This window comes from Eurosta solidaginis, chromosome 1 (assembly GCF_040869045.1).
Source record: "Eurosta solidaginis isolate ZX-2024a chromosome 1, ASM4086904v1, whole genome shotgun sequence".
NCBI classification, from domain to species: Eukaryota; Metazoa; Arthropoda; class Insecta; order Diptera; family Tephritidae; genus Eurosta; species Eurosta solidaginis.
Window position 1 is genome coordinate 230,579,366 of NC_090319.1, and position 26,859 is coordinate 230,606,224.

A 26,859-nucleotide genomic window follows, 5' to 3' on the forward strand; every position below is an offset into this window, starting at 1 on the left:
CACCAGTTTTTTTTTTTTGTTTTGCTCTTTCGAGTTGCTCGCCGCAAGGGGGCCGGCATGTTTAGGTCACCAGCCTAAATATTCGCTACCACCCTAATGCAAATTTTTTGGCAGTATTATTATTTACCGGTAACGGCCCACCCCTGCCGAGCGCTAACTTCAAAGGGGAAAAACTCGACGAAAGTTGGCTATCGGCAGGTGGTGCGGACCTTTTTCGTTTTTAAATCTTTCTTTCTAATTTGGAACGTTCAAGAGCCAGCAGCTAGCCCCAGGTGAGTTTCCTAATTCTTCGAGTGTATACCTTAAACTTTAAATTGTGGTCTAAATTGTGAACTGCCACGTAATTTTTAATTTTCAATTTGCTTTTTGCAATTCATCCCTTGCATGAATTTGAATGTGCCAAGTGCACTTTGTATTCCCATTAATTTCCTTCTAATTGCACTACTGCATATTCAATCGGAATTGCTATTTGTATTGTGAAATTAATTAGCTGTCCTGACGACCAGGAAGTTTGTGAGTGCTTCACTTTGATGAGCCAATATTGTAAAATATTTATAAATAAATAATTGTAATTACTCGGTATTCTTCTCTTTTTTATTTCTTATATTTGCGTGCGATCGCGCCCTACGACACGCGTGCCACATTCCCCCCGCAACATATGCCATTGTCCAAAGAGATGATTCAAATATCATACTTAAAAGAATGAACCAATACCATAGCAGACTACAATTCACTATGGAGATGGAAGAAAACAATAGCATACCATTTCTGGATGCCCGTATATATATAAAACAAAAAATAACTTAATATTAGATTGGTACTCTAAGCGTATCCTCATTACACTACTCTTAGCACTGCCGGATTCCCATGACATGCTGATTGGAATCTTGTTGCATTCCAACAGGGAGATTGGAATCCACTGCATTCCGATATCATGCTGAGCGGAATCTGATGCATTCCGCCAGTATAAGATTTCGGCATAAGATCTTATTTCTACTCATATTTCTTATTATTATTATATTTTGAAATTAAATAGTAATGTTCATTAATATTTCTTTGTTTGTAATATAACATTGTTGAAATCTCGATATATCTTAAATTTTATCTTTTGAGTTGTATATTTATATATCTTTTATATTATGCAGTCGACCATAGTTTGTCGTCGACTTTAAATAATAAATAAATAAATAATAAATAAATAACGCTAAGGATATCCAAGAGGTAGCATTTTTTTCTACGCCATATTTCAGCTTTGAAAAACGATAGGCGTACTACATTTTCAAACCTGCCCTGTAATGGGTAATCCTTTTATTTCGCCTTCTTCATAAAACCTGCAGCTAATTACGGTTGTAGTCTGTCACATAGCTTAGGATTTTTTTTATATCTATAAGACTATATTTTCACCAATACCCAACACTGGTTGAAGAAAATGGGCGAGAGAGTGTTTATGAAGCTTTCATGGTTGGTTGGGTGGTTGGAGTGGCGAGTCCCAAGTGACTCCAATTAGCGCTCATGCGCCGTTTTGATACCACAACTCGTGAGCTAATCAATGAAAGGGTGTTGTAAGCAGACTAGTAAGTATTTTTAAGCGCCTCAGGGAAACCCGTCCCCCTATATCCATCCCTTGGAGTTTATAAATTTGAGCTCTCCCGGCCTAACATCCTTGAGTTCTGGGAGGCTTTCGAAAAAGGGCTTTGCAAGAAACTTTATTCTGCTTCGATAGTGTGCTGGGCATTCGCACAGCAGACGCTCAACCGTTTCCTCCGCCTCCGGATGCTTGCAGCTGCGACAGGAGGTATTGTGTTCCATTCGTGCCGCATGTACTCCAATTGTCCAATGCCCCGTGAGCACCACAACTACTCTCGATGTATCCCTTCTGGTCATCTTAAAGGCAGTAATAGATCGTTTTTCGTTATATAATGGCTACAAGTTCCTAGAATCTCTACAGGACCGCAACCGCTTCCACCTATTGTTGGCCTCGCTCAACCAGTGCTGGGAGATGCGACCCTTGATGAGTCCCAGGGGTGCAAGGACCTCCTTCGCTCCTTCGCATCAAGAGCCGCTCCACGCCATGCCAGCTCATCCGCCATGTTATTACCCTGTATGTTTCGATGCCCCGGCACAAATATCAGAGTAACGACCTACCGGCTAGCCAGAATCATGGCGCTCTCCCTACACTGCACAACCAGGTTTGATTTTATCGTCGCTGACCCGAGAGCTCCAAGAGCCGTCTGGCTATCGGAGAAAATTGCTGCTCTGTTACCGTTACTATTGAAATCAATTAACGCTATACCTCTAGGATAGCGAAAATCTCAGCTTGAAACACGCTCGCCGAGTCGGGAAGCCGCATACATAAGGACGTGGCCGGGGCAGTCGCAAATACTCCCACTCTGCAAGCCATTTTAGATGCTCTGAGTGATCCCCCATCTTTCCAATCTTTCCCTGTGGGGAAGAGAATTGTGTAGTTTGTGTCGAAGACTGCGCTTGGACATATGTAGTCCGTTTATGACGTGATGCGGGAGTCGTGGATATTGAGCAGGATGCGGCCGTGCCCGTATGTACGCTCCCCCCAAGCCTTAGGGCCCCTTAGGGCCCCTTGAGATGCCGTTTCCTTGATAAAGAGATCTACCGGTGGGACATTGCACATCACGTTTAAAGCTTCCGAGGGACATGCCCTAATTGCCTCGTGATCGCTCCGCAGGCAGATCATTGAGCTTTCCCTAGCATGTTAATAACGTATTTCACCTCTACCGCCCTCCACCATACCAGTGCCCCATATGTCCGAATTGGTCGAAAACTGCCTTATATATCCATGCCATGAGGTCTGGCCTCAGACCCCACTTTTTACCTAGCATTCCTTTGTAGGAATACATAGCCCCGTATGCTCGTTTGACTCTGTGCTCTGTGTTAAGCCTCCACTTCAGCTTTGGTGTCAAAAAAACTCCTAGGTGTTTGGTCCTATCAGAAAGCCCCAACTCCTGGACATCAAGAATGGGAAGGTTAAAAATTGGGATTTTCGTCGTAGTGGTGAAAAGCACTGGTTCTATTTTTGAAGGGTTAACGCTTAGTCCGGTGGTCTCCGCCAAGCTAATCAGCTTCCTTAGTGATCCCTGCATGATCCCACTAATCACATCGGGACACAGACCAGATACCAGTATTACTACGTCATCCGCGAAGGCCACCACTTTAACCACATCCCTGTTGAGTTGACGAAGTATGTTGTCTATAACGCAAAGCCAGAGCAGTGGTGATAAGACCCCGCCCTGAGGGGTCCCTTTCCACGGAGGTGCCGTGATCTCGTTAGCCCCCAGTGTAGCGGTCATCGTTTTGGACCGCAGAGCCGTCCCTATCCAGTTTACTATAGGGTCCTCTATACCGACTACATGAAGGGCGTCTTCTATTGCTTCCTACCAGACATTATTGAAAGCTCCCTCTATGTCCAAGAATGCAGCCAGGGTAAATTGCTTGTTTTCGCAGGACGATTCTACCTTGAGGACCAGTTCATGTAAAGCGGCCCTTGAGATAGGCGTGTTGGGCTTTTAATAGCCCAAAGGTATCCAACGTGCTGCGAATGCGGACGTCCAGTAGTCTTTCAAACGTATTTAGAACAAACGACGAAGAACTAATGTGTCTGAAATCCTTGGGCTTTTCATGCCCCCTCTTATTGTCCTTTGGGATGAACATCAACCTGGTCCCTCTCTACTTCAGGGGCACATGGATAAGTCGAATGCAAGCTTTAAAGATGCGTTCCATCCAAGGTGTCACCAGACAGCGAGTTTTTTGTAGCATCGCTGGGAAAATGCCATCCGGCCCTGGGGATTTGTATGGCGAAAAACTGTTGATAGCCCATTCTTTCTTTTTTTTCGTTATAAGTTCATTGTTTCAAGTGAATTATTTCGCATTCCAAGCTTTGAGAAATGTCCGGCTTATATTTTTCGACAAATTTTGCTGCGCTCGCCCGAACCGTAGTTTCATCCATGTCTTCAAATTGCCACAAAAAGGAAAACGTCTCGCTCAAATTTCTCATAGCTGCAAATCGTTCAATAATGCCAGTGATTACCGAATCAAAGATCACCAGGAATGTATTATTTTTAAAATCACACTCTGAATCACCCGTAATCATCTCATTTAAATTATCTTCAGAACGTCTTTTGGGGTTTCTCTTTCGAATGTCCGGAAACTTTGGCGAGATCTTCAATTGAATAGCAACTGTTTTGCATTCGTTTAAAATTGTTTCCCATTGGTTCCTGATCAGCTTCAAATCAGCTTATAAGGTATCTAGATGTCGGACCTCAACATCTATGGTGACGTCTCTAGCTTGGAGGACCAAGTTTCTTTCATTAATGGTAGTCACTATTTTGAACCAAATTGAGGACAGCAAGATACATTCGAACTTGTTGATGTACTTGAGAATGCCGGTAACATCTCGGTATGCTTGCGCAGTAGACTGGGTTGGTCCCCATACAAAAAAAAAGTTGCTAATGTCCGCCCCTAAATTTGAAGATTATGTTGAGAGGGTTTCGGAAAATTTTTTTTTTTAATTTTTTTTGATCCTTCGAAATACAGCCAAAAAGGTTTTTACGTTGTAACTTGGTTATTTGATGCCTGATTTTTAAAATTGATAGATCATTATTTTGGCCTTGCGAAGCTTCAAATTTTCGTTTACTGTCCTTTTAAGCTATGAAGTCGTTTTCACATGATTATGTAGCTAACAAAATTTTACCCCCCCCTAATGTATATTTTTTTCCTTACCAAACGAAAGTACTTGGAAATCCAAGAAAATGTTGCTTTGAAGCCATATTACTAAAATAATAAACAAAGAAGTTATAGCACTTTCAATATTTATTGCAACTGTTATTTTACCTGATTCCTATTATACTTAGACCTGAAACTCATGATATTTTTGGAGGAAAAATTGCAGGGTTTGCATTGAAAAGTTAATAAAGATATGCCAAATATCATGAATAGGGGAAGTCAAAGTAAATAAGTGAGTCAAACCTGTTGTTTCGTATTTATAATAATAACACTCCGAAGAAAGTAATTGCAGCCGTACAACATTCTGCAGCATCAACACCACATAAATTGAGACTGTGGGTTGCACAAGGCGAGTAATTAGCATTCGAGTTTTTGTCGAGAATGTGACGTAGTGCTCCGTTGTAAATTCCTTTAATATTGGCGCCGTTATCGTACCCTTGTGCACGACAATCTTTTAATGGGATTTCATGTTTACCTAGAGGATGGCAACTTATATCAGCGATTTTCTGACCAGTTTTTTTGGTTACCGTTCTTGAATTGTAAAATTTTTGCTTTCGAATTGAAATGGAGTTAGCGCAAAATGAACGTAGTCAACGTGACTAGGATCAGGCATAGCATCAACGATAATAGCAAAAACAATTGGGCTTTCTTGCCTTGATCTAAAATAGTTTCCCTAACGTGCCTTGCACAAATTTCTATAAACTCCTTCTAAATGTCTCTGGGGAAAGATACTGAACTTGTAAACGTTTGTGCTGCTGTTGTGAAATCCTAACTTTCTCCAAATGATCTCTAAATATCGGATCATAATGACTTATGGGATCTTAGATCCCCAAAAAATGTCCTTCGTTTCGTTAACCAAGATATATACTTTCGCCTTTGAAAGCTAGGGCTCTTTCACCCAAAAATAAAGTAATGTCCAAAATTCTATATAAAATTTCTTTTCACTTTTCAGTTTCAGTGATTAGCTGTTCATTGATAAGTGTATCAATTGTAGCCTCCTTTTGAATTAGATTTTGTAAAGATCGCCATTGAATATAACATTTAATGAGATCTTGAGTATTTTCGTGTGATGACAGTTTATCGTATAGCTTATTTCATACCTGGAATTTCGAATATCCGCACAACAAATTTTAGGTAGATTTAAAGTATTGGTGCTTAACAGACGACATGGTAGGCAATAAAAAGCATTGCTACTGATACTCTACAGTAACCAGTCACGCTCCACTTTCTCTCCATTGTCTTTCCTCAAGAAGAATGGCCAGGATTGTTCTTTCGATAGAATTTTACCAATTCTCGAAGATTCTTTGGCTGACTCGATAGAAGAGCAAAAGTCTCCCCCACATTCCGTCCTTGCCTTTTGAATAGCTTTTTTGTAGCAACTGATACTATCTTGATACGGGCGAATCTATTTCCTGAGCGTAAAGGTAGGAATCCCACCATGGTATAACCCCGGAGAGCTGTGAGAAGAAACAAGAAAACCACTTACCGTCCTCACGCTTGTAAAGCGTAGAGTATCCCTTTATTGAGAGCCCTTTCACCTGGGTGTTCCTCACCCAGGGCTCCTGACCAAGGGCTATATCAACGTCTTCCTCCAATAGGAAGACGGCAAGGTTGTCCGAGGCCAGCCTAGAGTGCTGGAGGTTAATTTGGACAACCTTTGGACACTTTCGAACTATTGGGGTCCAGGATCTTGGTCGGCAAGCTGCAAATCCTCCAGGCACTGTTTAGCATCGCCGACCTCATCCGGTTCTTCCTCCTCCTCCTGAGGGGATCGGAGGATTTTCACCTTGGCGAGCCGCACGCCTAACAGAGGGTGAAGTCAGCTTTATCAAGCGGAGTAATGTACAAAAGAGAGGTTGTTCCGCCGCAATTCCTCTGCCTTGATGACCACCCAGTCCTACATGGGTACCTCGCGGTTGTGAGCCCGCAAATACTTCAACAGAGCCCCTCTGTCTATTTTCCTTCTCGGAATCCATAGCCGAGATCGGGGTCTTTTAGGTATGTCAGGTTCCGGGATGAGCTTAATCCTTAGCCATCCCTGACCTCCCGTAGGGCCAGCATGTACTCCTTCAAGAAGTCCTTGGAACTATTTCTCAAAAAGCATTGGCCCTTCCCAGCGCTCCGGCTGATGTAGAGGCGTTTCCCCCGGTAATTTTGCTTCTCTTGGTGGTACTAGGGAGCTCTTCCAGAGACCGGTTCCTGTTTGAGGTGCTTGGGGCCTCTTCCAGAGACCGGTTCCTTCTACCGGCGGTGGTCTTGTTTTCGGCTTTCAAGTACGCCTTGCACTCGTCCACCACCGCTTGGAAGGTAACACTGGCCTCCGCATCCTTGGGATGGACGGTACCGTTTGCCCTGTTCCGCTGTATCCTATCCAGCACAGATAGAGCTAACTGAAACCGCCTTCCTCCATGCCTCTAATGCCTTAGACCGTGCCTTACTTGCTGTTTCCCGCTGCTTCCTAGCAGCGGTCGAAAATTTTTGATTGCGTGGCGGAGTACTGTTGCCCACAGTACTTTGCCGCCACTTGTTGCATCAGTCTCTTGACTTGAAGATAGCAACTCCACATCCGAGGAGTCCTCCTCTCCGAGTCTAGGTCCGTCAATTTTGCCGTCCCCTACCCCCGTCCTAGACTCCTAGCTGGAAGCAGAAGTATTTTATTTGGAGCTAGGCTCACGGTAAAAATCTTAGCTTTTAAAATCTCAAGTTTTTACAAAAATCTCACGTGCGTACATTTGTTTAAAGCAGGGTTGCGTGATTTTTATTTGAACGAATCACGAATCCAAAAATAAAATATATTTTTTATTTGAAAATGTTTTCAATTCAAAGATATTTTTTATCTTTTATTTGATTCGGCATCCAAATAAAAAAATATTTTTTATTTGTTATTTGATTCTTCAGCGAAATCAAATATACTTTTTATTTTTAATTTGACAAAATCCGGCATCCAAATAAAAAATATTTTTTATTTGTTACTTGATTCTTTAGCCAAATCAAAGATACGTTTTATCCAAGGTTCGATTCGAGCTCAAGGCCAGAACAGTAATTTTTTCTAATGATAATTTTTGTTGTTTTTTAATTTTTCTATAATTGAAAAGTTGTATTTCGTTTTTGGAATAGTAAGTAGAAAATGTTTCAGACAACCTGCCATAGCTGCTCAGGTAGATCCATTTCGAAGGGTGCTAAGCCTTCATCATCAGTACGCTTTAGCTATGGCAGGTTGTCTGAAAAATTTTCTACTTACTGTTCCAAAAACAAAATAAAATTTTTCAATTATAGTAAAATTAAAAAACAACAATAATTATCATTAGAAAAAAATGATTGTTCTGGCCTTGAGCTCGATCGAGCCTTGAATCATTTATCAATAGGCGGATGAAAACAAAAACAATTGTTAATAAACCCAGAGCACTTGGCAACGTCAAACAAAGTAATTGACAAAAACAAATCCAGCATTATCAGCGATTTGCAACAGATGGCGCAACGCTGATTAAATATAGTTGGTGTGATGGTAGCGTGCTCCGCCTACCACACCGTATGCCCTGGGTTCGCACCTCGGGCAAAGCAACATCAAAATTTTAGAAATAAGGTTTTTCAATTAGAAGAACATTTTTCTAAGCGGGTCGCCCCTCGGCAGTGTTTGGCAAGCGCTCCAAGTGTATTTCTGCCATGAAAAGCTCTCAGTGAAAACTCATTTGCCCTGTATATGCCGTTCGGAGTCGGCATAAAACATGTATGTCCCGTCCGGCCAATTTGTAGGGAAAATCAAGAGGAGCACGACGTAAATTGGAAGAGAAGCTCGGCCTTAGATCTCTTCGGAGGTTATCGCGCCTTACATTTATTTATTTATTTAAGAAGGAATATAAGTACCAATTTATCAGTTAAACCAACCACCGCTGTATAGCTAAATGGTTAGCGCAGCGTGCCTATAGCGTACTGATGATGAAGACTTATCACCCTTCGAAATGGATCTATCTGCGCAGCTAGGGCAGGTTGCCTGAAAAATTTCCTACTTACTATTCCAAACAGAAAATACAATTTTTCAATTATAGAAAAATTAAAAAACAACAATAGTATTCGTTTGATGTGTGACGCTAAACAAATACCACCATAAAATCCAGTTCACCATGGAAATGGAGGAAAACGCGAACAGTCCTTTCCTTGATGTTCGTATACACAGAGCAAACAATAATATTAAATTAGATTTGTACTCAAAGCCAACGTCCTCTGGCTGCCTAATTAACTGTTTCTCCTCCCAACCAAGCAAATACAAAATCAACACAGCGAACAATCTGATAAATAAAATACTGACCATAAGCCATCAAGATTTCTATGACGCCAACAACGAGAAGATACATTTGATTTTAAGAAATAATAATTACCCCAACCACCTAATACACGAATTGATTAACCAGGCGATCATAAAAACCAGTAACCACCTCAAAAAATTACCAGACGCAGCAACAACAGACACTAAGAAATACCACAGTGTGACATATATTCCTAAGCTCAGTCCTATAGTCGATCACAATATAATTAAACAACAAAACATCACACTATCTTACAAGTCCAACAATACACTGTCCAAAATATACACAAAAACAAAGAATCCAATAGACAAGCAACAACAAAACAACGTGATATGCAAAATAGAATGGAAAGGAAAGGAGAACGAAAACTGTGATGAAACATCACATTGCCGAACACGCAGCTGATATTAGAAAACAAAAACACAGCACTGCACTGTCACAGTACATACTCAACTGTGGCCATACAGCTGATTTCACGAACACCAAAATTATTGATAAAGAAAAAAGGGAGATGGTGAGATACACACTTGAAAGCTTACACATTTTAAACAACAGACAAACGACGATGAACAGAAAGGAGGGCAGCGACAATATCGCCGCTGCATACATGCTATGCCTGAGTAAATAAATAAATTAGTAATGACAAGGAGGGTGGAGCCGTGTGTAGAAGTCCACGAAAGTGGGGAAAGCTTCTGACCGCCATTCACCTGGGAATGGCCAGAGCCATTCTTTTGCATTCGGTTCAAGCAGCTCACTACTGCCGGTCGCTTGCGGCCAAGTATCCTCTGGGTAGCCGCTAAACGGATGTGAGAAGGCGACAACCTGGAAGGGCCACTCTGACATAATCGGTTTAAGGGATAGCCGGGGGAGATCTCATCGGCAGCGTCTGTACACCTCTAGGTGCGGCTGCAAGCGGGCGTCTGTCTTGGAGCAAGCGGCTCGCTATATAAGCGTGCAAGTAATATTTTCACCCCCGCTGAGCGGGTTGTGCGCTGGGCTTCGGACCCGCCACGTAAAACCATACTCCAATGAAATATAACAACAAGCCTCTGATAAATACACTCTATTGATGACGACCATGGCAAACGTTTGAAGGACAATGAATTGAGGGCATGCAGCTGGAACGTCCGATCCCTGAATGGGATTGGTGCAGATGCCCGACTGGTTGATGTCCTCGTCAAAGCAAAATCTGACATCACCGCCATCCAAGAAATGCGTTGGACCAAGCAAGGAAGAAAGAAGATAAAAAATTGTGACATCTATTGGAGTGGCCATACGAATAAGCGCAGTTTCGGCGTCGGATTCGTGGTGGGAGAGAGGCTTTGTCGCCAAGTGCTGGCGTTCATGCCTGTGGACGAGCGTCTCGCCGCTATCCGAATAAAAGCAAGAGGAGAAAGACGATGAGGTGAAAAACACTTTTTATGAACAATAAGAACGCACGTACGAGCGCTGCCCCCGTCATAATATAAAAGTCGTGCTTGGCGACTTTAACGCCAGGGTGGGCAAAGGTTTTTTTGGCCCTACAGTCGGAAAGTTTAGCCTACACAATGAAACTTCTCCTAACGGACTGAGGCTGATTGAATTTGCCGGTGCTCGAAACATGGTCATATCCAGCACGAGGTTCATGCATAAAAAGATACAGCAAGCTACATGGCTGTCTCCTGATCGAAATACTCGCAATCAGATTGATCACGTTGTGATAGACGGTCGGCATGCTTCCAGTGTTTTAGATGTGCGCACGATCCGAGGACCTAACATCGACTCATACCATTATCTCGTTGCAGCTAAAATACGCACCCGCCTCAACGCGGCCAAAACCAAGGAACAAAAAACACAAGGAAAGCTAGACGTCGGAAAGCTTCAATCACAACAGAGGCCAATGATTTCGCAACTCGACTCTCACACCTGCTCTCTGAGAGCACAACTCATCTTGAAAGAATACAGGAGCAGTGGGAGCACATCTCCAAAGCACTTCGTTCTGCCGCGGAGGAAACAATTGGTTACCGGCGGCCACGAAAAAACAACTGGTACAATGAAGAATGCCGCGTTGCAACCGAAAGAAAAGACGCTGCCTACAGGGCTACGTTAAAAGCGAGCGCGACAAGAGGAATGTGTGAACGCTATCGTGAGTTGAAAAGGGAAGCGAGACGCCTTTTCAGGAAGAAAAAATCAGAAGCAGAAAGGCGTGAGTGCGAGGAGCTTGAGCTGCTAGCCACCAGGAATAACGCTGAAAGTTCTACCAAAAAATACGGCGACAGACGGAAGGTTTTAAGACCGGGGCAAACTCATGTAAGAATGAAAATGGCGACCTTGTAACTGATGTCGAGAGAGTGCTTAGATTATGTAGGGAATACTTCGTGCTCTCCTAAATGGAGGCAGCAATTCACCGCGCAGAGATGAAGAGCCCGATCCCGCAATCGATGATGATGGAATATATGTCCCCCCGCCCGATTATGACGAAGTTAGAATAGCAATAACCAGATTGAAAAACAACAAGGCCGTGGGCGCTGATGGATTGCCTGCGAAGCTATTCAAGTACGGCGGCGAGGAGTTGGTAAGGCGCATGTATCAGCTTCTTAGCAAAATATGGGCGGACGAGTGCATGCCCGACGGTTGGAATCTAAGTGTTCTTTGCCCAGTCCACAAGAAGGGGGATACTGCAAAATGCACCAACTATCGTGGAATCAGCCTTCTTAATATCGCATATAAGGTCCTTTCAATTGTATTGTGCGAAAGATTGAAGCCCACCGTGATCGGGCTGATTGGACCTTATCAGTGCGGCTTCAGACCTGGAAAATCTACCATCGACCAGATTTTAACAATGCGCCAAATCTTGGAAAAAACCCGTGAGAAGAGAATCGACACACATCACCTCTTCGTCGACTTTAAAGCCGCCTGCGACAGCACGAAAAGGAGCTGCCTATATGCCGCTATGTCTGAATTTGGTTTCCCCCAAAACTTATACGGCTGTGCAAAATGACGTTGAGCAACACCATCAGCTCAGTCAAAATTGGGAAGGGCCTCTCCGAGCCGTTCGAAACTAAACGAGGTTTCAGACAGGGTGACCCCCTTTCGTGCCATTTCTTTAATTTGATGCTGGAGAAAATTATACTAGCTGCAGAACTTGACCGCACTGGAACAATATACTATAAAGGCGTGCAATTACTGGTATATGCTGATGACATTGATATCATCGGCTTAAACACCCGCGCTCTTAGTTCTGCTTACTCCAAACTGGAAAAAGAAGCGGTAAAGATGGGTTTGATGGTGAATGAGGACAAAACGAAGTACCTGCTGTCATCCAGCAAAGAGTCAGCTTACACGCGCCTTGACAACCACGCTACTGTTGGTAGCCATAATTTCGAAATAGTAAAAGTCTTCGTTTATTTGGGAACCAGCATCAACACTAGTAAAAACATCAGCACTGAAATCCAGCTAAGAATCAATCTTGCCAATACTTTGGACTAGGTAGGCAATTGAAAAGTAAAGTCCTCTCTCGGCGAACGAAAATCATACTCTACAAGTCACTTATCGTTCCCGTCCTGCTATATGGGGCAGAAGCATGGACCATGACAACAGCAGATGAAGCGGCTTTGGGAGTGTTCGAGAGAAAAGTTCTTCGAAAGATTTATGGACCTCTACGCGTTGGCGATGGCGAGTACCGAAGAAGGTGTAATGATGAGCTGTACGAGCTATACGCAGAGATCAACATAGTCCAGCGAATTAAAACGCAGCGGCTGCGATGGCTAGGCCATGTTATGCGAATGAATGATGATGCTCCGGCCAAGAAAGTGTTTCTATCGGAACCCGCCTATGGAAGCAGAGGTAGAGGGCGGCCCCCACTCCGTTGGAAGGACCAGGTGGAAAACGATTTAAACTCCCTTGGTGTGACCAATTGGCGCCGGTTGGCGGAGCGAAGGAGCGACTGGCGCGCCTTGTTGGACGGCCATAACCGTTTAGACTGTTAAGCGCCAATTAAGTAAATAAGTAAGTAATGACAAGACTACCACGTAGGGTGGTACTGATATTTTAGGTCTATATGTGTGTTCATATTGTCCAAAATTATTGTAAGTGTAATTTAATGTTTTCATGTTAATTTCTATGTGTTGTGACATTTTGTTTCTTTATTTATTTATTTGAAAATAAAAATAGTGTAGCCCTTGAAGAGGCTGAAATATTCAGCGAAACGTCGGGCGAAAGGTAAAATAAATCTTTATTTGTACCAGGAAATAATAGATCAGACTAGCCTACTCAAAACATACAAGTAAATAATCGAACTGATCGCAAAAAGACAACTAAAAACAATAATTATCATTAGAAAAAAATTATTGTAGGCCGATAGGCCGATAATTACAAAAACAATCGATACTTTTTATCTTTTATTTGATTCGGCATCCAAATAAAAAATATTTTTTTTTGTTATTTGATACTTCAGCCAAATCAAAAATAGTATAACGACGTATTCGACATTCAAATCAAAGATACTTTTTATTATTTTGTGTGTATTTGATGGGGATGTCTAGCCTTACACGTCGTCCATGCTCTCTAACACCTGGTGACGTTTCGGATGCGATTTCGAACTGCGACCTTTTCCTCCCTCCTGTAACCTGATCTCCCTTCTGGCCAAACTCTCATCGGTATCCCCTTTCCCTTTCATTCAGGGCAAAGTTTCTCATAGAGCAGGAGCTATTTTGAAGCCCAAGACCTAAAATACGTGCCTCATGCTTTATTTTATTGAATTTGGGAGTTCTAGATAAAGCAAATCGATAAACCCCGTATTTGCGAGTGTTATCCGAACCATGTTAATTAAGCCTTTCTTTGTATACACTGTCTTTTGCAAATATCGATTTTAGTACTATACGAATTTTATTTAAGATCTACTTCTTGAATAAATGCACGAATATCTCCTAAGATATTTGTCTGATTGAAAAACACTATAAGTCGGGGTGAAAGGGCGCCAGAAGATATTTAATGGGTTGAAACCCGTTTTCGAATTTGCATATAAAAACAGGAGATATTTTGCGTAGTACGAAAATTGTGTGCTCTTGATTTTTGAAAGGCTATAACTTCGCCAAAACTCAGGCCCAATATAATTTTTCTTATTTTTACCTAGGCCTAGCCGACGCACTTCTGATCAGAAACCAATACACATATACCTTCTCACTAGTTTTCATCAAGATATCTCAAAATTGAGGGACTAGTTTTCGTTCGAACAGACAGCCCGACATCGCCAAATCAATTCAGATCATCATCCTGATCATGTCCGTATTTTAATCGGTGGGTCTATCTGTTCTCCTTTAAGGACTTACAATTTCGAGACTCAGATCAAACTTAATGTACCACATACATTAGCATGATGGGTGTAAAAAGTATCTTTGATTTGTCTGAAAAACCAAATAAAAAATTAAAATTATTTTTGATTTGGCTGAAGAATCAAATAAAAATAGTATCTTTGATTCGCCTGAAGAATCAAATAACAAATAAAAAATATTTTTTATTTGGATGCCGAATCAAATAAAAAATAAAAAGTATCTTTGATTCGCCTGAAGAATCAAATAAATAAAAAAGATTTTTTATTTGGATGCCGAATCAAATAAAAAATAAAAAGTATCTTTTATTTGAAGTTGGATTTTAAATCAAAAAGGATTTAGAATCACGAAAACCAGGTTTAAAATAAAAGTTTTTAAGTAAAGTTATTGCATTTTCGCAATGTATGTATTTTCGCGATCTGTAAATTTACTCAACTGTAAATAAAATCGCGAGCTGAGGAGCCTAAGACTAGACATATGCATCGAGCATTTTATAATCCATCACGGAACTTTAGCTATTGCGAGCAGCATCTGCATCAAGAGTTTGGATAAAAAGTGTGATTCCAAGAAAATTCAGAAACTACGGAAAAAAATCTCAAAGAAGCAGTAGAAATTTTTGTCGAACAGTTAAGGCAGCCGGTTTCAATTCATGCGCGAAGAAAGCCACATGTTCTATGAACTGCCAAGCTAAGCTTTTTTTTTTCTCAGACGTTGTGGCAGCTCACTGCCCTCAAGTGGCCCGATGAAACCAGGCTAATCCTGTTTTTGTTTTTGTTTTTTATTTCGTACATACTTTGTTTTTTTTTTGTGTTTTTTTTATCCTAATTCTTATTTATGTGGTATTTATAATTTTTTGTGTTACCGAGTCTTTGAGAGGCAGTGGCTTCTTAAGCGCCGAGATCTAAAACCGCTCAGCTACAGAGAAACTCATCAGCTGAGAAATATAGATTCGCAAAATACAATAGATTAAAAGTATAAATATACTTTTTTAATTATTAAGAGAAGATATAACCGTCTTTTTTATGGCAAAGAGCGAGCCCGAATCATCAATTATACTCGAGTGAGGGTTATAATCTTCACACAAACATAGAAAAGGTTCGTGTAGTTGGAAATTTCTTCTGCATTGTTTGAGAATTATAGGTTTATAATGCCTTGAAACTCGGCCTGGAACATTCAAGTTTACTTCGTTCAAAAGAAATGGGCTTGAAATCGAGCCATAAATAGTACACCTAGCATTTCTCTACTTGCAAGGGTAGGCAGATTTATTAGTTTTAATCGATTAGTGTAAGGAGGAAGATTATACGGAGAGTCCCATTGAAGATTTCTCAAGGCGAAAAGTAAAAACTGTTTTTGAATTGATTCTAGTCTATCCACATGAACTTGATAACACGGATTCCAAATTATCGATATTCTAATATCGGCCACCGTGGTGTGATGGTAGCGTGCTACGCCTACCACACAGTATGCCCTGGGTTCACACTAGAGATGCCACGAATAGTGAATTGGCCGAATACCGAATATTCGGCAACGCTGTCCGCCGAAGCGCCGAATATTCGGCACGAAATACATGCTTGTAGGGGCGTTAGCTGAATTAAGACAAGTCGCAACCTCTTTTCCTCGTTGCGTTGGCGTGGCAGGCCCCGACGGCGCGCGCACGTGGCGATGTGCAAGCAAACACTACACAGCGCGTGCGAGTATTAGTTTCAATTTTCTATTGCGAGTAAATCACGTCACGGAACGATTTATCAGTATATAAATAATACATAAAATAAGACGTAATTACTATTTTGCTAAGAAGTTTGTTCCTTAGTTAATTTTCAATTGCTTGTTCATTAAAAGGCTTATAAAATGACACCAATTAATAAAAAATCGCCCATATGGGAATATTATAACATTTGTAGTGAAAATAATAAACTGGCCCAGTGTTTGCTATGTAGCATCAAAATATCAAGAAGCGGAGAAGGAAAGAAAGCAAGTAAGTAAAACTTTAAGTTAATTTAATAGTTTTAAATAGTTTTATTCACTTAATACGTTTACGTAAACTACTTACTTACTTGTTGTACTGTACCTACTTGTAGATACTTACAAAATCGATTTTTTATTGCCCAAGTTGTTTCGGAATGAAGTTTTAGGAGAAATTATTTATTTATGTTTATTCGATTTCATACAAGATAGACAAGGGAAATAAAATAACTTTTTAATTATAATTAATTTTAGTTTTTTTATTTACAGCTACAACCTCTTAAAAAAAAACCATCTTAAAACCAAACACGCTGCCCAATACGCTGCTTTAATTAATGTTCCATCGACAAGTGGCAGCAACACGGGCGGTACTTTTACTTCTACTGGATCCGAGATGCCAGCAGTGCCTGGAACGTCCAGATCAAAGGAAAGGAAGCTAACCCTGAAGGAAACATCAGAAAGGAAATTGCTCTGGGATATTAATGATCCGAAATCAATAAAATATCATTACTTGATTGGCGAAATGATTGCTTTAGACAGCGAGCCATTGTCACATGTTGAACGAATTGGATTCCAGAGGCTTATGGTAAACGCTTTGCCCCATTATAAAATACCTGGGCGCATTTAGATGACCGAGAAAGTTATTCCTGATATATACAACAGAATTTGTGTAAAATAGAAGCCAGTATTTCGCAGGCAGCAGCATTATCAGTGAAATCTGATATATGGACATGCCAGCACAATAACGAGAGCTTTCTGAGCTTTACTGCGCACTGGATATCTCCAGAGTTCATTCTGGAACATGGCGTTTATGTGAGCCGGGAAATTATTTCATCCCGGCTCACATTCTGGTATCAATATTGCAAAAGAACTCAATGCTATTACCGAAGATGGAATATTCCTCAATCCAAGATCCATTTGCTTGTCCATGATAGTGGCTCTAATACGATAAAAGGTGTGCGAGATGCAGGATATGATTCAGGCAGGTGCTTTATTCATTCACTGCAACGAGCTATAGAGGAGTCACTAAAATCTCAACCAGAAGTACTACAGATGATAGCTGCTGCGAGACGAATTGTTACCAATTTTAATCATTCTGGCTTAGCAGAGCAGAAACTTAAATCCATTCAACAAGAACTTAACTTGCCAAACCGCCAACTAGTACAAGATGTGAGCACACGCTGGAATTCTACGTATTATTTAATGGAGCGATTATTAGAACAAAAGCGGGCTGTCTCCTTGTACATAACAGATCATGAAACTTTAATAAATCTGACGCACGCTCAATGGGAACTATTGGAACAATGTATCAAACTCCTCAAACCATTCGAAGAGATTAGAAAAATAACCAGCTCAGGTATCTCTTGCATCTCTGAAGTGATTCCACATGCAGTAACTGTATTAAAATATCTGGGAAAAGCAGAGACAGCAGAAAGTACCAAATTTAGTATCAATGAGATCTTCACTGCAAGGCGAGCTTGAAAGGCGATTCACCTTCGATGAAAAAAACAAATATCTAGTTGCTACTTTTCTGGATCCTCGCTTCAAAACGAGTTTCCTAGGATTGATTCAAGCAGAAAGAGCAAGACAAAAGATTCTTCTAGAAGCTCTGAAAATAAGTTGTGATGAATCTAGTAGTACCGATGACGTTCTTCTCCAGTTCATAAGAAAAGAAACTTGAATGAAAATGATAGGACTACTGAAATACACGACAGTTTCTGGAACTGCTTTGAGGAAATCGCTACAGATAATATACGCAATGCTAATGAAGGGGAGGACGTGGAGAAGAATGCTGTCACAAACGAGTTGGATTTTTATTTGAAAACAGTTCGCCTAGATCGCAAGGCCGATCCTTACAAGTAGTGGTGAGTAAACGAAAAACAATACCCAAACCTTTCGAAATTTGCTAAAATTTATCTTTCTTCTCCTCGAAGTAGCGTGTATAGTGAGAGGTTATTTTCTGAGGCTGGTAACATTTACGATGAAAAGTGTAATCGTTTGCTACCCATAAATGCTGAAAAGCTTGTTTTTATCCATCATAACTTACCACTGATTAATTTTAAATACTAAAGTGTTGTAATTTGGAAATAAATACATAATTTTTAGTAATATAACGTGTCTTTTTTATTTGATTTGGTATAGTACGTATTATTCGGCCGAATACCGAATAGCAAAAAAGTGGCCGAATAGGCCGAATACCGAATAGTTGCCGAATATTCGTGAGAACTCTAGTTCACACCCCGGGCAAAGCAACATCAATTTTAGAAATAAGGTTTTTCAATTGGAAGAAAATTTTTCTAAGCGGGGTCTCCCCTCAGCAGTGTTTGGCAAGCGCTTCGGGTGTATTTCTGCCATGAAAAGCTCTCAGTGAAAACTCATCTGCCTTGCAGATACCGTTCGGAGTCGGCATAAAACATGTAGGTCCCGTCCGGCCAATTTGCAAGAGGAGCACGACGCAAATTGGAAGAGAAGCTCGGCCTTAGATCTCTTCTGAGGTTATCGCGCCTTACATTTTTTTTATTTATTTATTCTAATATCGGCCTCACCAATGATGCAAAAAGGGTTTTTGTAACGTAAGGATCACTAAACAGTTTTGCCCATCGTTTCACAAATGCTAAAACTCCTCTCGCTTTATTGACTGTGGCATTAATATGAGGGTTGAAATTAAGTTTGCAATTCATTGTAACTCCCAAGTCGACAAAAACATCAACGCTTTCCAGAGTTTGGCCATTAATTGTGTAGGAAGCTGGCTGTATGTTCCCACGTGAAAAACACATGGATTTACATTTTTCTATGTTGAGAGGCATACAATTCGCATTACACCAAGTAACTAAACGATTTAAATCCGCCTGGAGTACAGAACGTTCTTCAACCGACGCGTATGACTTAAAAAGTTTTACGTCGTCTGCATACATTAAAATTTTAGAATATTTTATAGTTGTGGAAACATCGTTTATAAACATCAGAAACAGAATAGGACCGAGATGGCTGCCCAGAGGCACACCGGAGGGAACATCGATGACATTCAAACAAATATTTTTAAAAATTACTCTTTGAGTTCTACCGCAAAGATAGGAGGAGATCCAGCGAGTTAGGCCAGGTTGAAAACCAAGCAATTTGAGTTTATAAACATGTAATGAGTGGCGTACTTTGTCGAATGCTTTGCTGAAATGTATATAGTGTATATAACGTCGGTATGATGATTGTTTCCAAACCCATTAAAGACGTGAGTTTTAAATTCAAGCAAATTGGTTGTGGTTAATTTGGCTCTACAAAACCCATTCTGAGAACTATTAGAACATCTTCAGGCAACAAATGTGGCGCATATATTGAGTTACTAGAATGGAGCTCATACGGATAATTTTTAGGTGATGAATAAACTACAGCAGAGTAATTAGAGTGAAAGAATTGAGCGAAGAAGTTTGCAATCTCTTGATCGTCGCTGGAAATGCTATTTCCAAACTTCATGGCAGAAGGAAACCCGTCAGTGCTGCGTTTAGAATTTACGAAATTATAAAAAGACTTCGGGTTGCAAATAATGTTTCTTTTAATTTTACATATTTAAGCTTTATAACACTTTTTATTAAGTTCAAAATACTTATGACGGAAAGTAGCGTACTGTGCATAATCAGAATATAAACCGGTTCTCTTATATAATTTGAATAAACCTGATTTCTTATTTTTTAAAGCTTTTAAGTCTTTAGTAAACCAGGCTTGCACTGGTTCAATGTACGAGCATGTGCGTTTGGGCACATGTTTTTCAAATAAAGTATAAATGGTTTTATTAAAACGTAAAACGTTTTGCTCTACATCCTCTTTATATCGAGGCCACGTTATCTCAGAAAGCTCTTTATTTAAATTGTTGAAATTAGTTTTAGAAAAATCAAAGCATCTGGTAGAGACACGTGTTTTGTTGGTGCAGCCGACTTCGTTGCTTATGATTTCGTAAGTTATCTCAAGAGAAGGATGGTAAACGTCTTCTGGCAAAACAAGAGGTTCACACCGATTTATAGAGAATTTAGATATGTCGTCAACAAATGCTAAGCCTAAGAATATTCCATACTTATTCGGAAAGAAGTTGATCTGGTTAAGGCAAAGATCAGTAATTCCATCCAAAAAGTCATTGATAGTCTTGGATGATACGGGGACAATATTGCGATCAACGGTATTCCAAGATATATGTGGCAGGTTAAAGTCGCCTAAAACCATCATTGAGTCGGTGGGCTTTATCATCGAATTGACTGATTGTAATAGTGAAATATGGTGCATATACACTGATAGATCAGAAGACGGTGGAATATAGCAAACGGCTAAGTAAATGTGACCCCGGCCTAGTAAGATTCGGATGCATTGAAACTCGATGGAATCAACTTCGGCTAAATTAACATCTTCAGATGGAATTGAAAAATGTACAGCTAGCAAGACACCACCTCCGGTCCTATTTAAGAAAAGAAATAAACAATATATAAAATGAATACAAAATAAACAATATACAGTAAAAAATTTAGTTGATATCAGTTTAACTATTAGAACTTGCTTTCAACATGTTTGAGAAACTCTAAATTTTTCCATGTATGAATGTTCCAACTTTAAATATGTAAATGTTCAAAAGTTACTTCAGAATTTCTTTAATACTCTAGCGATAATTTCTAATAATTTGGGGAATCATACGTATATAAAAGTTAATACATAGTCATGCAAAACAAAAAAAAATACATAAAATTAGAGGAAACAAGTAAGGAAGGCTAAGTTCGGGTGTAACCGAACATTACATACTCAGCTAAGAGCTTTGGAGACAAAATAAGGGAAAGTCACCATGTAGGATATACCGTAGTACAAGGCAGAAAACGTTTTTTTTAATTTCCTCATTTTTATTTCCTGCTGCATTGAGTTTTTTGTATTGCGCTTAGTTAGCCACCACTGTTCGTAGGTACAAGTGTTGCTTAACAAAACATATGTCAAAAACAGGTGATACTGAACTTACTTATCGACTCATCTGGGCAAATGTAGGTCAAAAACTATTTCCGCGATAAGCTCTCGACCTTTTCCTATGGAGTTTCGGTATGGTCAACATCGTGGTCGCGGCAAAGTTTCATGTTTTAAATAAAAAAAAAAAAAAAATCGGAGTGAATATTTAGATTTATAAAAGTTTAAATATTTAAAATATTAAAGTTGTGCGACATATATAAGCATCAATTAAGTTTGATTTTATATAAAGTTTGACTATTTTGTGTTCGATTCAAACAATATAAACCGATTATTCGCCAAGTCCGTGCGATTAAATAAAACGTCTAATTTTAATAACTCTCCTGTCGCCAATTGTTAGCAAGAGAAGTCCAGTCCGACTCGAGCAGAAATACGTACATAATATATATGGTAAGTCTTAATGTTTTATTTAAACCCTTTTATCCCTTGCTTGACTTTAAATTGTGTGGTGTTAAAAGTTAAAATAAACTTGTAATAGAGCGGTATCGGTTTCTTCCGCAAATTCTTTCCACAAGAAAACGAACACCACATTTTTCTGAAAATTTATTTGCCAACATATTTTGCATCATATGCATGTGGGTTGCTTATGCGAATCGCAAGCAACCCTCCCTTTATACTTCACCCGCATTCCGCTTCCTCGGTGACAAGCTTCAAATCATCACCAGTTCCTGAAAATCTACATGCCCCTGATCTTCATCTAGGCCGTACATAAAATCTCGTCTTAACATACTTTCATCATCGGTGGAGTTTTCAAAACCCCTAAACATATAAGGAAATTCGAATTATAAAACTAAATTTAAAATTAGATTTTTAGTATACAAGAGTTCAAACTCGAAGAAGCGAATTCTTCTTCTTCGTTAGTTTAGGTTTAGAAACATAAATTTAGATACATAAAATGTTGCAAAGAAACTTGATTTAATTTAAAAAGTTAATGAAATAACTAATATTTTTAGACTAGCAGCTAGGCTTAAAGAAAACCTTAAGGAGATTTAGGCCCCTTGGCTAACTTCGAAAAGTTGGTCAAAATGCATTACATACCAAAGTGTAGTTAGCTAAACCCAACATATAATATTCTTTGTTGTTTTTGTTGCACAGCAGACTCTCAAGCATTTTACGATGAAACAAACGTGAGTGAAGTGAACATGTTTGAGAGAGCTGTATGATGCAAGATGAGCAAATGTTGTATGACATTTTTCGATGCAACCATTTATTAACAATTTTATGATGCGGTTCAATGGTTTTTGGTATGGTATTGTTTGAAGAGTGTGTTTGGTATGCCATCGTTCGTAGCAACAATTTACTATAGATATTTTTCTTAACTGAGTTCTCTTCATAATACTTTAATATTGGTAAACATGGTTGCCAACATTTGCGGTTAGCTAATATTATTAAGTCATTTTGTTTTGATAATTTAAAACAATTATATTTTGTAGTTTGCTTAGGAAATATTTTAATTCTTATTTAAGGAATGAAAACAAGCAAGAAGGCCTTCGAAGCTAGGTAGAAATGCTATCATATATAAAGATGAATTTATTTATGATTACCTAATGCCCCATATACATACCTCTGTAAATTTACCAAATTGTTAATATTGTATTTTTATTATATATACATTCACTCAAATGCCTGTACATACATATATACGTACACGTGTACATAAATAGATATTGTGACGAATTTACTGCAATTCCCCTTATTTGCAATCTTCTGCTAACGTTCGAATCACTAAACTGTTGAATAAATAACTCCAATATTGAATAATGGAAAAATGGCCTTTATTAAAGTACTTCACAATAAATAACTCTACTGCTATTGCTCGCCAGATAGCGTCTTAATCAAAACTGCTTAATTGAAACTGACTCTAGCGCCTCTATCTGTCGTTGCCTTTTATACTCTTTGATTTCCTCGTTCGCATCTTCTAGACGCTTCCATTTCCAGAATATACTAGTTGGCCATCAGCTATCAAATTTCGCAGCTGTAACTACAATTGCAGGATTTTATAGCTTCTCTCATTGCATACTTTCGGGAGTATCTCAGATATATGCATGTGGTTGTGCGTTGCTTCTCAGCTGCGTATACGTACATATGTGTAGACATAATGATTTATTCGTTTATGTGGATACATAATGATTGATTTATGGATGTGCATACAAGGCGCTGCTTAGCATCGGCTTAGAGATGGCAGTACCCCTTAGTGTTGCTAATATTCGTAACACTGCCCTCCACCTAAGTCTGATCGTCCCGATCCGACAAATCTCTCGAGCTAACCGCTGCTAGCCTCTCCAAATGAATCACCCTTCTCATTCGTGGTTTCCCAATTATTTGTATGCGGTAGATGACATCACTGATCCCCTTCACAAATCTGTACGAGCCTTCCCCAATGCACCGATATTTGGATGGAACACCTTCCCGCAGGTGAGGGTTGTATAGCAGTACTAAATCTCCCTCCAGGAAACCTTCCGAATTATTTTCCTTGTCGTACCTGTGTTTTATCTTACTACTCATTATCCTGGATCGTTCCCTCGCACTCTGTTGTTTGGCCAATGAACTACTTCGTAGAGCTTGCGCTTTACGGATTGGCTTCGCATAATCAGTATCGTTCCCACGTTTCACAACAGTAGTGCGCCCCGGCTTGAAACTACCCTCGCATTCTTTCTTGGAAATTCGTTCCTTTCTGTTTTGTGCGTCCATTAGGGGTTTTCAGTGCCAGTGTTTCTCTCGCAGGTAATTTTGATTTCGCTTTATTTGCCCCATTCGATCTATCAACCTTCACCTTTGACTTTCGTGGTCTTTGTCGAGTCTTCTCCACCAGTACCCGATTACTGCTGAACCCTTTCTCCAAACTGAAGTTAAGTGGCACATCCTTGTTCTTATAGCGCATAATCTTTCTCCGCATATCGATCCTGATGTCATGTTCAACTAAGAAGTCCACTCCCAATATGACTTCATCAACAATCTCTGCCACAACGAGTTTGTGTAGAACCATGACCTCCCCAATTAATACCTCACATACCAATTCTCCTTGGACTTGGTTATACTCGCCAGTGACCGTACGCAACCTTGCTCAAGGTAACGGTTTTACTCTCCTGTTGACCAAGTCAGATCGGATTAAGGAATTAGATGCGCCCGTATCTACATTCAGTACACGCTCCTTGCCATCCAGCTTTCCTTCGACGGCAAGACTGCTCGATTTTCTTCCATTTTGCGACACAGATATCACAGGACATTCAATAGCTGGGGCAAGTTTGCGTTCTTTACATCTGACACGCTCTTACTCATCTCCTCCAACTTTGCGTTTACGGCCACCCACATTGTTGGAACTATTAGGACCAAGATCGCAATGCCGTGCAATGTGACCGGGCTTCCCGCATTTGAAGCATTTGATAACTCTTTCACTCCGCTTTTGCGATCCTTTCAGCGCCTCCAATATTGCGTCTACCCACTCTGGCCTTTCTACTTCCACACGGCGTGCTTTGAAAACTGGCTTACACAGAAGCGACGCTGTTTCCTGTGTGCAAAATAAATTATCCTGTTTGACCATTGACTGTGGAGAGCAGTCCTGTGTGATGACCATGTAAAAGAATCCACGAAGGCTAAATGCCTTAAAGATAGGCGTTCACGTTTGCTACAATCCAAGAGAAAAATATATGCAAATTTACATTAGTTAGTACATCTCCAACTCATCGTCGAGATGCCACCTCAATTTTATACTTTTTTTAATTTTCATTTCATATTTGAGAAAGATCGTGAATATGTAGGAATTTGTGAATTTATGTATTTAATTAGCGAGCTTTGCTCATATTGCTTTATACAATGGTTTTTGTAATTGATATTAGAGAAAAATTGTAAGTTTACAAATGGCGATGGTTACTAGGACATGTTTCTGAATTTCACTTCTTCATCAGCTAGCTTTTCGGGAGCTGAGCGTTGAACTCGAATCTCTAACATTCATATCAGTGCAAGCCTTTTAGCTGCTAAGCCATATGAATGTCCCGTTGTTCTATGTACAATTGGTCTGTAAGAGTTGCCTTTTTGTTTATATTCCTTTTGATCACCATGTAGGCACATACACTCTGTATGTAGTTTATTCCTAATGGTGTGAGTATGATTTTTAGGCGCGCTTTTGAAAGCTTAGTAACATTTGTTCGGATTTTTACAGTATTTGTTTTTAATACTTCCGCTGTTACTATGAGCTAAACGCTCAGCTCCCGAAAAGCTAGCTGATGAAGAAGTGAAATTCAGAAACATGTCCTAGTAACCATCGCCGTTTGTAAACTTACAATTTTTCAAAACCATTATATAAAGCAATATTTACAAAAACCATTGTATAAAGCAATATGAGAAAAGCTCGCTAATTAAATACATATGATCATATTGATATAATAGTAACAGCGGAGGTATTAAAAACAAATACTGTAAAAATCCGAACAAATGTTACTAAGCTTTCAAAAGCGCGCCTAAAAATCATACTCACACCATTAGGAATAAACTGCCTACATGGTGATCAAAAGGAATATAAACAAAAAGGCTACTCTTACAGACCAATTGTACAGCGAACAACGGGACATTCATATGGCTTAGCAGCTAAAAGGCTTGCACTGATATGAATGTTGGAGATTCGAGTTCAACGCTCAGCTCCCGAAAAGCTAGCTGATGAAGGAGTGAAATTCAGAAACATGTCCTAGTAACCATCGCCGTTTGTAAACTTACAATTTTTCTCTAATATCAATTACAAAAACCATTGTATAAAGCAATATGAGCAAAGCTCGCTAATTAAATACATATGATCATATTGATATAATAGTAACAGCGGAGGTATTAAAAACAAATACTGTAAAAATCCGAACAAATGTTACTAAGCTTTCAAAAGCGCGCCTAAAAATCATACTCACACCATTAGGAATAAACTACATACAGAGTGTATGTGCCTACATGGTGATCAAAAGGAATATAAACAAAAAGGCAACTCTTACAGACCAATTGTACAGCGAACAACGGGACATTCATATGGCTTAGCAGCTGAAAGGCTTGCACTGATATGAATGTTGGATATTCGAGTTCAACGCTCAGCTCCCGAAAAGCTAGCTGATGAAGAAGTGAAATTCAGAAACATGTCCTAGTGACCATCGCCGTTTGAAAACTTACAATTTTTCTCTAATATCAATTACAAAAACCTTTGCGAATTTAATTCAAATAAGTCACAACCGATCTTTCTTTCTCAAAATGTTGCATGTCACAACACAATATGACTATATGCCGAATTCATTTTATGCCACATTACCACTACAGAGACTTTCATGGTCTTAAACCAAGATTTTTGATGATTTTTGTTTTCTAGATAATAATTTTTTTTTGCGTTGAATACCAAGCGAAATAGTTTCTTTTATTTTGATATTTTTTGTTTTCAAACAAATTGTTTAAATAACTTTAAACACTCCATGTTTTAGAGATTCTCATAAATTTTTTTTTGCGAGTGCTAGTATAAATGATACTTTTCTTTTATTCGAAGCTAGTTGTTTTGTTTGTAGAAAGTCGTTTGCCAA